We start from the raw sequence: 10,170 nt of genomic DNA, 5'->3' as shown, positions 1-10,170 counted from the left end.
GCAATGAAGATGATGTCAAACATGCCAATAAAGATGTTGTGTGATCGATGATCAAGAAATAAGAGATGATCATGATAATGAGGATGAGCGTGCCATTTCTCATGATCATGAGGATGACCCTACCATTGAGGATGATGGTGATGTTGATGAGGATGATCAGGTCATCGATACCATTATCAATGGACAGAATATCGATAGTGGAATAAATTTAATCCTAGCCTTACAAATTGATCAAATGGATATTGATGTTGATCGTTTGGCAAGGATGGATCTTACTGAAGATGAGATCGAACCCTAACCAATCCATCACTGGATCGTTCTAAATTGATGACATTTCTATTGTATATGTTGACATTTCATAGAGTATCGGCGTATATACACACGACTTTTACAGAGTTGATGCGTCCATACACGTGAACAGAGAGCAAAAAAAAAATCCAGAGAGTGCTATTTGGTACCTGAATGCTGTTTTTGCATCCCAGCACCCAATAACACTCTCTAGGATTTTTTTTGGGTGCATTGCACCATCCATGAGGAAGATTTAGTGCATTGTCATTACACGATTCAAGAACGACATGAATGCATACATTGTCAATACACGATTCAAGAAAGACATGAATGCATACATTGTCAATACATGATTCAAGACAGACATGAATACAATACTATCAATTCCCGATTCAATATTACTATCAAAATTTTATGTGTACACATATATACAAGGGAGTCCATATGTCGAAGTAGCCCATGGCTTCAATTATAAACATATATATACAACCACATCCTCAATATGGAATGTGATACTATAAGTCTAAGTACTACTCAGACCTAGATGATGACCCGCTACTCCCTCCATGATTAGATGAGCTCACATCGGTATACATGTCCGATGAGTAGTGCTCACGTCCAACAGGAGCAGTGGCGGCGGGTGGATCATCAATGGCAGGAGCATCGGCAGGTGCAGCATCAGCTTCTGCCCTATTCAAGTAATATATCGTATATAAGTATATATATATGTAATTCAATAAACCAAAATCATTCGTTTAGAGTTTTCAAGTACCTGTCGACCGTATGGTCTCATGGCCATCTCAAACTACGCCTCCATAATACGTCCCTCGGCTTTGAAGAGGGCCCACATGTCATGTCTGCTATGCCGACGAGCATACCTAGTATCATGGGCTGTGGGCTTCCTCCCTATAACCCGTCGCTGTATCATAATCAACATAATTTGTAAGATTAAAACAATCATAGAATCAATGAATTAAGTAAACAATCAAATAAAGTGGCAAGATACTTACGAACTCTACCTCCCATGACTCGATGCCGCCAGATCCAAAATGCAAAGATCCAATGGTCTCCATCTAGATCCGTCATGCCTCCACCTGCTGCGTGCTCTTCACACCACCCTCTTCTCCTTTCTTTGCCTCCTTCCACTCGCGCTTGTGCGTAGTAGTAGCAAGTTTCTCGGCAGCATAGCCACCCGCACAACTACATTTAGCCCATCATTGTACGCGAGTTTCTTAAGATGAGATCTTTTATTACTTAAGATCTCCCTTAATCGCGTCCTTCCATACATCTGAGAATGTCACATGTGGGGGATTGGGGTACCGACTATATACATCATCTATCACCTCCCTAACTAATCGGTCATTTTGATCCTTAAATTTAATAAAACAATTTCTGTACAAGTTTGAAACTACCCCACGCATGTACTCCATTACCTCTTTCCTCCTCGCATCCATCACTACCCCGCCCCTATCCGTCACATAATAGTAGATCACTCCCTCCACCTCTCTCACCTCCTCCTCATCCTCACTGTCTCCTCTAACTCTTCTCCCTCTATCTCCTCTCTCACTACGTGCCCTACTACCTCCCCCACCAAAGCACCCGCCGCATCCTCCACTCCCACTCCTCCTACTACGGCATTTGCTCTCATTAGGGGAAGGTTGAGGTCTATAGGGGCCCTTTAAGCTGCCATATTATGATTTTAATGACTTTTTGTTAAAACGTTAAGTTTCTTTGACTTTAGATACCTTCTTGTTCTAGAAGTTTGAATTTCAAAGTTTCCCGCCAAAATTGAATTTGAAATTGAGCGAGCAAAACTATATCATGTGACATATCTATGGAAAGAGCTCGACGAGTAGATTCTAGATCTGTAATCTCTGACAAATTTTGAGCTCATATGTAGAAGTTATGGACGTCCGAAATTTCAAAAACTTCCCTCCCACTTTTTGGAAATGAAAAGTACAAAAAGGCATCTTCTAGAGAATCTTTTGACCACCTTTAATCACCCAACATTTTTGACCACCTTTAATCTTCTAGAGAATCTTTTTGACCACCTTTAATCACCCAACATTTTTGTATACATGGCATCACACGATTGGCTCTTTTCCTTAATAACCTTTTAATCACATGGCATCTTAAAGGGCCCCTATAGACCTCAACCTTCCCCTAATGCCTCTGTACTGAGGGTGGAGTCATGACTGGGGGATTGTCTATGTGACTGTGGCTGTGAGGGAGTACATGATGGCGGCTATGAGCCCTGACGTGACGGTTCCTGGGAGGGTGTGCGTGAGTGTGTCTGGGAGGACGGGGTATGTCTTCTCGGTGGGCGTGGAAGAGGAGAAGCTACATATCGTCTTGGCGGACTCGCAGGCATAGACGGCAGTGGAGTGACATGGATACTCAGGGGTAGGGTATAGATACGAGGCAATCCAGGAGGGGGATGGGCTTACATGTATTCTATAAGCTCAACTAGACCAGGATGGCGCCCAAAATGATTTAGAATCTCCATCATCCAAGTGCCGTACGCAAATGGATTAGATGAAGAACCGGGATCCATGACGAATCTGCAAAAATAAAAGTATATACATGAAGGATCCATGAAGGGAAACACTCTATGTATCAAAGCACAAAGATGAAGATTGAAAGCACAAACTTTATGCAGCATATTGATCAAGGTTGTTCCTATATACATGCTTGATGATTCCCATGATGACAACATGCAAGCTAGCACATATGATTTTGTGAAGGCAAGCCATATGCAGATGGGATCATCTCTCTCTTGAGCTGGATTGACAAGCAAGATACGCATGCATGGGTGAACTTTAAGGACAAACACAGTCGTGTGTAAATACCCGTCCAAAAAGGCGTGTATTTGCACATGAACAATCTGTGCAAACAGGGTACACGTAGACATACACGTGGCCTGTGCAAAAAAAATCAAAAACGATCGACCACCGACAAATCTATCTTATAAATAAAGCCCAGACTGTCACAATCATTCACAAAAGTACTGAAGCAGGCACACGACCAGAGAAGGCACGACCAGAGAAGGACGGAGACAATCGCATAAGGAAAAGAGACAATCGCATAAACAAATGGAAGGAGAGAGACAGGACAAAGGACAAACTAACTCACCTCTGAAAAAGTGAGTCTTCTTTTTGGCTGGTTTCCTTCACCCGTGTCTTCTCCTTGCACCCATGTCTGCTCCTTGCACTTGGCTTTAGTGCTCTATTGGAAGAGGGAAGATTTGGTGGTGGCGACGAAGGAGAGGAAAGATAAGTTTGAAAATGGTTTTTTGGAGAAGGCAGTGGGTTATTTTACGTATAGACATATGGTCACGTGTAGGAGCACGTGTATTTTTGCATGTATAATTAAAGAGCCACGTTTATACATGCAATACGCGCTGTTCCATGCGATTTAAAAGAGTAAGACGTGCTATTACACGTGATCAACACAAGATATAGAAACTTTTGATATTTTCATTTAAAATTGATTATGATTATGTGTTTTCTGTTTTGTACACATGGACGTCATCAACCTCAAGTAAATCTGGTGAGGATGAGACAATGCGTCATCGTAATCGCGATGTGTGGTTGGTACAAAGGATCAAATGTATGTGTAATCGATGTCAAGGATGCATTATACGAGCGCGTCAAATTACCTTGAATCACATCTCCATGTATGGAGAATGGAATCAAACAGATTTAGAGGTGAGTAGATGTAAATTGATAGTATTCAAATGACTCATGGTGTCCAAATTAATGGAGTTGTAATATATATACTCTAATTGAAGCAGGATGCAGTACCACACCCTAACATGGTGCCCTATACGCGGTGAGAGCTTGCAAAGCGTCGATAATGAGATGATGCTGGAGCTTCGGGATCGATTGTCAGAGATGAGTGGGAAAGGGATGACAATAGCCTTGCACCCCACGAAGTTGAGGAAGAGGAAGTGTTTGATGATATGGTGCGGTATCTTTTTAGGGATGATCCCAAAGGTATGGACGACAATGATATGGAACAAGAGCATCTTTACAAGGCTTCATCGACACCGGTTTTTGAAGGGTGCACATTCTCTATTTTACGTGCTTCACTTGAACTACTCAACATACAAATAGTTTATGGATGGAGCAATGCAAGTCTTGACGCATTATTCAAGTAAGCATTCTAACTTGCAAATTTGACTTAGTGGTTTAGGATTTAGGGTTTAGGGTTTAGGGTTTAGGATTTAGGGCTAATTGATGATATTGGATGCAGGCTATTATCAAACATGCTTCCAAAAGGGGAATAGACTACCCACCTCAAGAAGAGACATAGCGAGGCGCTATGTGACATCTCTTGGAGGATTGGATTATGATCGCATACATGCATGCGTCAATGATTGCATTCTCTTTCATGGGATGCATAAGGAGGCTCGACATTGTCCTACTTGTGGTGAAGCAAGGTATAGAACAGATGTGAAGAGTTTTGATGTACCTCGTAAAGTCTTGCCACACTTTCCTATAATTCCTCGCATCAAACACATGTTCAAGTGCAAATCCATAGCAGAGCTCATGTCATGGCATTCCTCACATCGATCGGTTGATGGCATGTGGAGAATTCCCGTAGACACTCCTGCTTGGAAGCATATTGAAGATGAGTGGCCCAGCTTTAAAACAAAGTCAAGAAACTTGAGACTTGGCCTAGGTATGGATGGAGTGAATCCATTTGGTTTCAAAAGCACCGCATACAGCGTGTGGCCAGTTGTGTTGGTGAATTACAACCTTCCACCATCAATGGCGATTAAGAAGGGACATCTTATGTTATCCCCTCTAATTCCAAGGAAACAAAAAGTCAAGCATATGGATGTTTATCTCAAACCATTGATTGATGAGTTGGAGGAACTATGGAGAGGTGTTGCGGTGGTGGACATTAGTAGGCCTCCCTCCTCTCGACACTTTGACTTAAAAGTAGTGTTGATGTGGATAATGCATGACTTTCCAGGATACAACGATTGTTCTGGTAAGAATTCAGATTACCTCCCTACTCTAATACTATTGGCTATATTAATTATAACTATTGACTTTATTATTCTAACTTTTATTTATATTTTATCAGGTTTGAAAACATCGGGTAAACATGCATGTTCTTTTTGTGGCCCTTTGTTAGTACATGAGTATGCTGACAGTTTGTGTAAGACCATATTCGATAATCATCATCGATTTCTCTAGTCAGATCATCCTAAATATTTTTTCCGACTACCATATTGGACCCATCTTAAGATCAACCATCTTCTTGATCCCATGCACATCTTCAAGAATGTGGGATCTGGTATTTGGGAACATGTTATTGGTAAACAAGACAATGTTAACGTACGGGAGGACTTGCGGGTTGCAGGACGTATGCGTCAAGCTTGGCCACCACGAGAGGAGGGTGGGCACATTCGTCTTCCGCCTGCACCATGGATTATATCAAAGAAAGAGGAGAAGTAGGTAAAGCAGGCCATCACCACTTTGCGTACTCCCACTGGATGCATGAGATCATTGAAGGGAGCCTTTACAACCACTAAGAAAAGAGGCGTTGAGCAACTATATGGGTTGAAGTCCCACGATTGGCACAAGATACTCCAAGTAAGTGTTTTCCAAGTCTTGTACGTTGAAATTAAATTTTGTAATGCCATAAACCATACATACATGTGCTCTTATGTTACCTACTAGCATGGACCGGCATTGTGCAAACAAGACTTTGAAAAAATATATTTATAAGATGGGCGAGCTTGTGAGGTATGTAAAAGATCACCCTTCATTATACCTTGCAAAATGAACGTGCATGAGGTATAACGTACTATTCATTTATTATTCAGATATGTTAGTTCCAAAGCAATTGATCCAGCCACATTAGATGATGCGCGTGTTATGGCAGTGGAGGTGGTTTGTTTGGTAGAGGAGATTTTTCCGCGAACCATTCTCACAAGTCAACTACATCTCATTGTGCATTTAGTGGATGAAATTGCTTTATGTGGCACTGTGCATGCATGTTGGATGTTCTTCCTAGAGCGCTTCATGAAGACCTTAAAAGACTTTGTTGTGAGGCAAAGTGCGAGGCCCAAAGGAAGCATGGCCAAGGGTTGGTTGATACAAGAGTCTCTTGTATATATTTCAAAATTTCTTGGTCAGGTGGACAGCTCTTTGCCGCGACTATGGAGCAATGAAGAGGACTTGAGGATGACCTCTATTGTGCCTCAAGGAAAAGAAAAGAGTAAAGTAATTGACAGAACATTGATTGATGATCTCAATTTCACTTGCATCCTTAATATTGATGTGATGAGCAGATGGGTTACAAGATATGAGGATGCAAAGACAAAAAGGCAAGCAAAAAGAGCTCTCTTTCAGGGTAACATGGCTCTCGTAAGGCGTACCCTAAGCATCTAGCAACACTTCGGAATGATATCCATGTTGATTGGTTGCATGAGTAAATGGAGAGAGCAGAGAGCGGTGAGGGGCTGCATATCATGACAGAAGAATGGGAGTATGCACGAGGATGCATATTAAAGGTACATAGAACTAATGTTTTGCATTAGTTGTAATTCATTTGCTTTTAATATTTATTCACATTGCTTAGACAAATATTGCTTCTATTTTGGTCCAGTGCACTATGTTCAATGCTATATGGTGTGAAGGCAAGCATTTTCAAACACAAAGAATTGGTGAAAAGAGGAATACACAAAGTTGCAGTGTCATTAGTAGCTTTGAGGGAGCCAATGGAAAAATGGATGATTATTGTGGCACAATCCAAGACTTCTTTGTGTATGTTTTGGATGTCAAATGGCAAATAAACATGGTGGAAAAAGGGCCTAATGCAGCGATAAAACGCCATGCAAGTGGCTATGTAACTATTGACTCTACAAAGTTTTGGCAAACAAAGCCTAAGATAGGCTCATATTGCCACAACAATGTGAGTAGGTATGCATTTTTCTACTAATGTGTTTCATGTACATATATATCTAAGCTCGCGTACCCCTTGACTTTTGATATGCTAATTAATTAGTGCAGTATGTGTATTTGAGTAGGTTATTGAGATTTGGCTTCTGATTGAAAAATGATGATCCCTAAAAATTGGATGAAATGTAATAAGCTAAGCGAAACCACAATGAGGATGAATGGGACGAGTCCCTGTGATGATATTCATGACTAGAATGATAATAATGATTTTAGCAAATCACTATGAGATTAGTGGATTGTGCTGTTAAATTGCTACTGTTAACACTTGACTCGGTAGATCAAGTTAAGGGATGACCAATTGAGAACTTGCTTGACTGAAATTCCCATGGAGGAATGTTCAAAAAGAAATTTTTCGGTCTAATGGACCATTATCGTGTTAAAAATATGGATGATATGATCTGAATGAATTGTTATTCAATGATGAGTTCTATATAAGGGATATTTATCCCAGTATTCTGTTGGGTTGACCAGAATATAAGGAACCCAAAATAAATTGGATCTTAAGAAAAAGAGTTGTCCTCTACTTTGCGAGATGAGGACATCTCGCATTTTTTTTTAGTGGGGTAGAATATAAGATTCCTCCCCTAGCCTTCGAGGTATACAGGAGTAAGAACCTCCCTTTCTAATCTTATAATTATTCCCTCTCTAAAATAAAAGAAAGATTCTATTTAAAAAGGGAAGACACTTTCCCCAAAATACTTTCTCAAGAGCCCACCTATTTTAAGGATTCAGAATGATGAGTTCAAAAGTGAGAACCGGTGTTTTGGATGCCAAGTTTTTGGTCATGAGTTAAAAGACTGCCCGACTCCTGCCATGACAAGGGCACAGGGAAGTCAAGAACCCCAAATTCAGAAACCAATCCCTTCATACCAGTCTAATCAGGATCCGTCTCGCCCAACCCAGGGTAGCCCCAGAAGAACTCCAGCTCATCCATCTGCCTCTATCCAGAATAACCTCAGAACTCCTTTCCAGAACTGGGGCAACCAAAGGGAAAGAATTCCGCCTCAGACTACAGCAGCCAGAGTAGTCGCAATTTCAAATGTATTAGAAGAGGGAAAAGAACAGATCTATGCTACAATTGAAAACCAAGGGTCTAACTGACAATTCTTAGTCATCCATACTCCAGCAGAGTATCAGGGTAAACCAAGTAATCGAAGATGCACTTCGGTCATGCTGTGTGGCAGGGAACCCAAGAAGTGGCTAAGCTATCTGCACCTAGTCGAGTTCACCTACAATGCTTCTTATCATAGAAGTATTAGGAATGAACCCTTTTAAATCTCTGTATGGACAAGATTGCTTAACTCCATTAACTAGGTCCGACCCATTGATTAGGGTCGAGATGTCCAGACAAATGCTTGACGACATGGAGCAGCAGATGCAGGCAATTCATAAAGATATAAAAGCTGCCCAGGATATCGACATAAGCAATATGCAGATAAGAAGAGGACCGTCAGAGAATTCAAATAAGTAGATATGGTCGTCATTCGAGTACGGCCCAAAAGAAGTTCTTTATCTCTTGAGAAGTATAAGAAGTTATCCCCAAATATCGTGGGCCATATCTAATTTCAAAGAAAGTAGGTGACTTAGCCTACGAGCTTCTTCTACCTCCTCATCTCAAAGTTCATAATGTATTTCATGTAAGCCTTCTAAAGAAATATGTGCCAAACCCAAAATCATGGAAAGATGGTAAAACTTCAGTGGTGGCAAGATACCCTGTTAGCTTCTAGGTTGCGCTAGTTCCTTCTTTTATATAAGTCGTAACTCTTACTTGTCACTCGCAGTAATCTTACTTCCATCGATCTCCTTTCTTTTTATGGCTTGGCAGCAAGACTTGGTTTTATCCATGATGATTTCTCACCTTCAAGACGCAAGCGAGTCTGTGAAGAAGGATTTTATAGAACTGTATGAGCGCTCACTTTTCCCTCACTTGGGAACTTCTGTAGCTCAGACCAAATGGCGGACCTATTGAGACATAACTAGGGTAACACCATGGGGTCGGCAGCACTTTTGTAACAATGTCCGCTTGGCTATGGTTATTGAAGCTTTGGGTTTGGGTCCCCGATACTACTGCGTGATGAGATCAAGGCATGGTGGGTTTTCTGAGCGGGTCTTCTTACTTGCGTGTTTTCTTCCTCACCAGAAGATATGCCTTTATCCCATTTTTGGCTTGCCTTTTAGAGGTCCTTTTGTTAGATCACCTCATACCAATGAGGTAGGTGCTGCAATAACCAGCCGAATTATTCCCAAAGATGAATTACCTTATACGTGTGTAGCTTGTGAGTGCTGCTTTTGTGACCATATGATGGACGGGCTCATGGAATTGTAAAAAGTTCTTCTATCTTTACTGTATATGTTCCAAGAGTGAATAAAGTTGAAATCTTTGTTCTTGTCTTGAGTCTTGCTCTCTTTGAGACTTTTCTTGGTGGTTAATCTTAATTAAATTTTCTCTTAGTCTCATATTCGTGCATCTTGCGAAATTACCCCACTTTGCAAGATGAGGACATCTCGCGTTTTTCAAGTGGGAGAGAATGTAAGATTCCTTCCCAGCCTCTCTAAATGTCCAGCATCTTCCCCTGTAATCAATCCCCTCTTCAAAAATATAAAAGATCTTGTTTCTAACTGTTTTAACCTAGAGAGAGAAAATATTCTAGAGAGAGAATATTCAGATTTTTAATATTTTTAGATAGAAAAATATCTCATCTTATTAAAATAAGTTTCCCTGAAACAAAAATTCAAAAAGAACTTTCTAATGTGCAATTGGAATTAATTGGAAATGGGTATGAAGGACCTTAGCTTAAGGGTCTAGATTTTCAGAAATTTTTGGATTATGGTCCAATTAAGGTTCCTATGGGCCCATACGATCAATCCATGTGTGGGGAGGAGATAAATCCAATTTGTAAAAGAA

This window comes from Cibotium barometz, chromosome 12 (genome assembly GCF_041138505.1).
Source record: "Cibotium barometz isolate CiBa-2024 chromosome 12, ASM4113850v1, whole genome shotgun sequence".
In the NCBI taxonomy this organism is placed as follows: domain Eukaryota; kingdom Viridiplantae; phylum Streptophyta; class Polypodiopsida; order Cyatheales; family Cibotiaceae; genus Cibotium; species Cibotium barometz.
The sequence above is the reverse complement of the archived record's forward strand: the minus strand, read 5'-3'. Positions refer to the sequence as shown.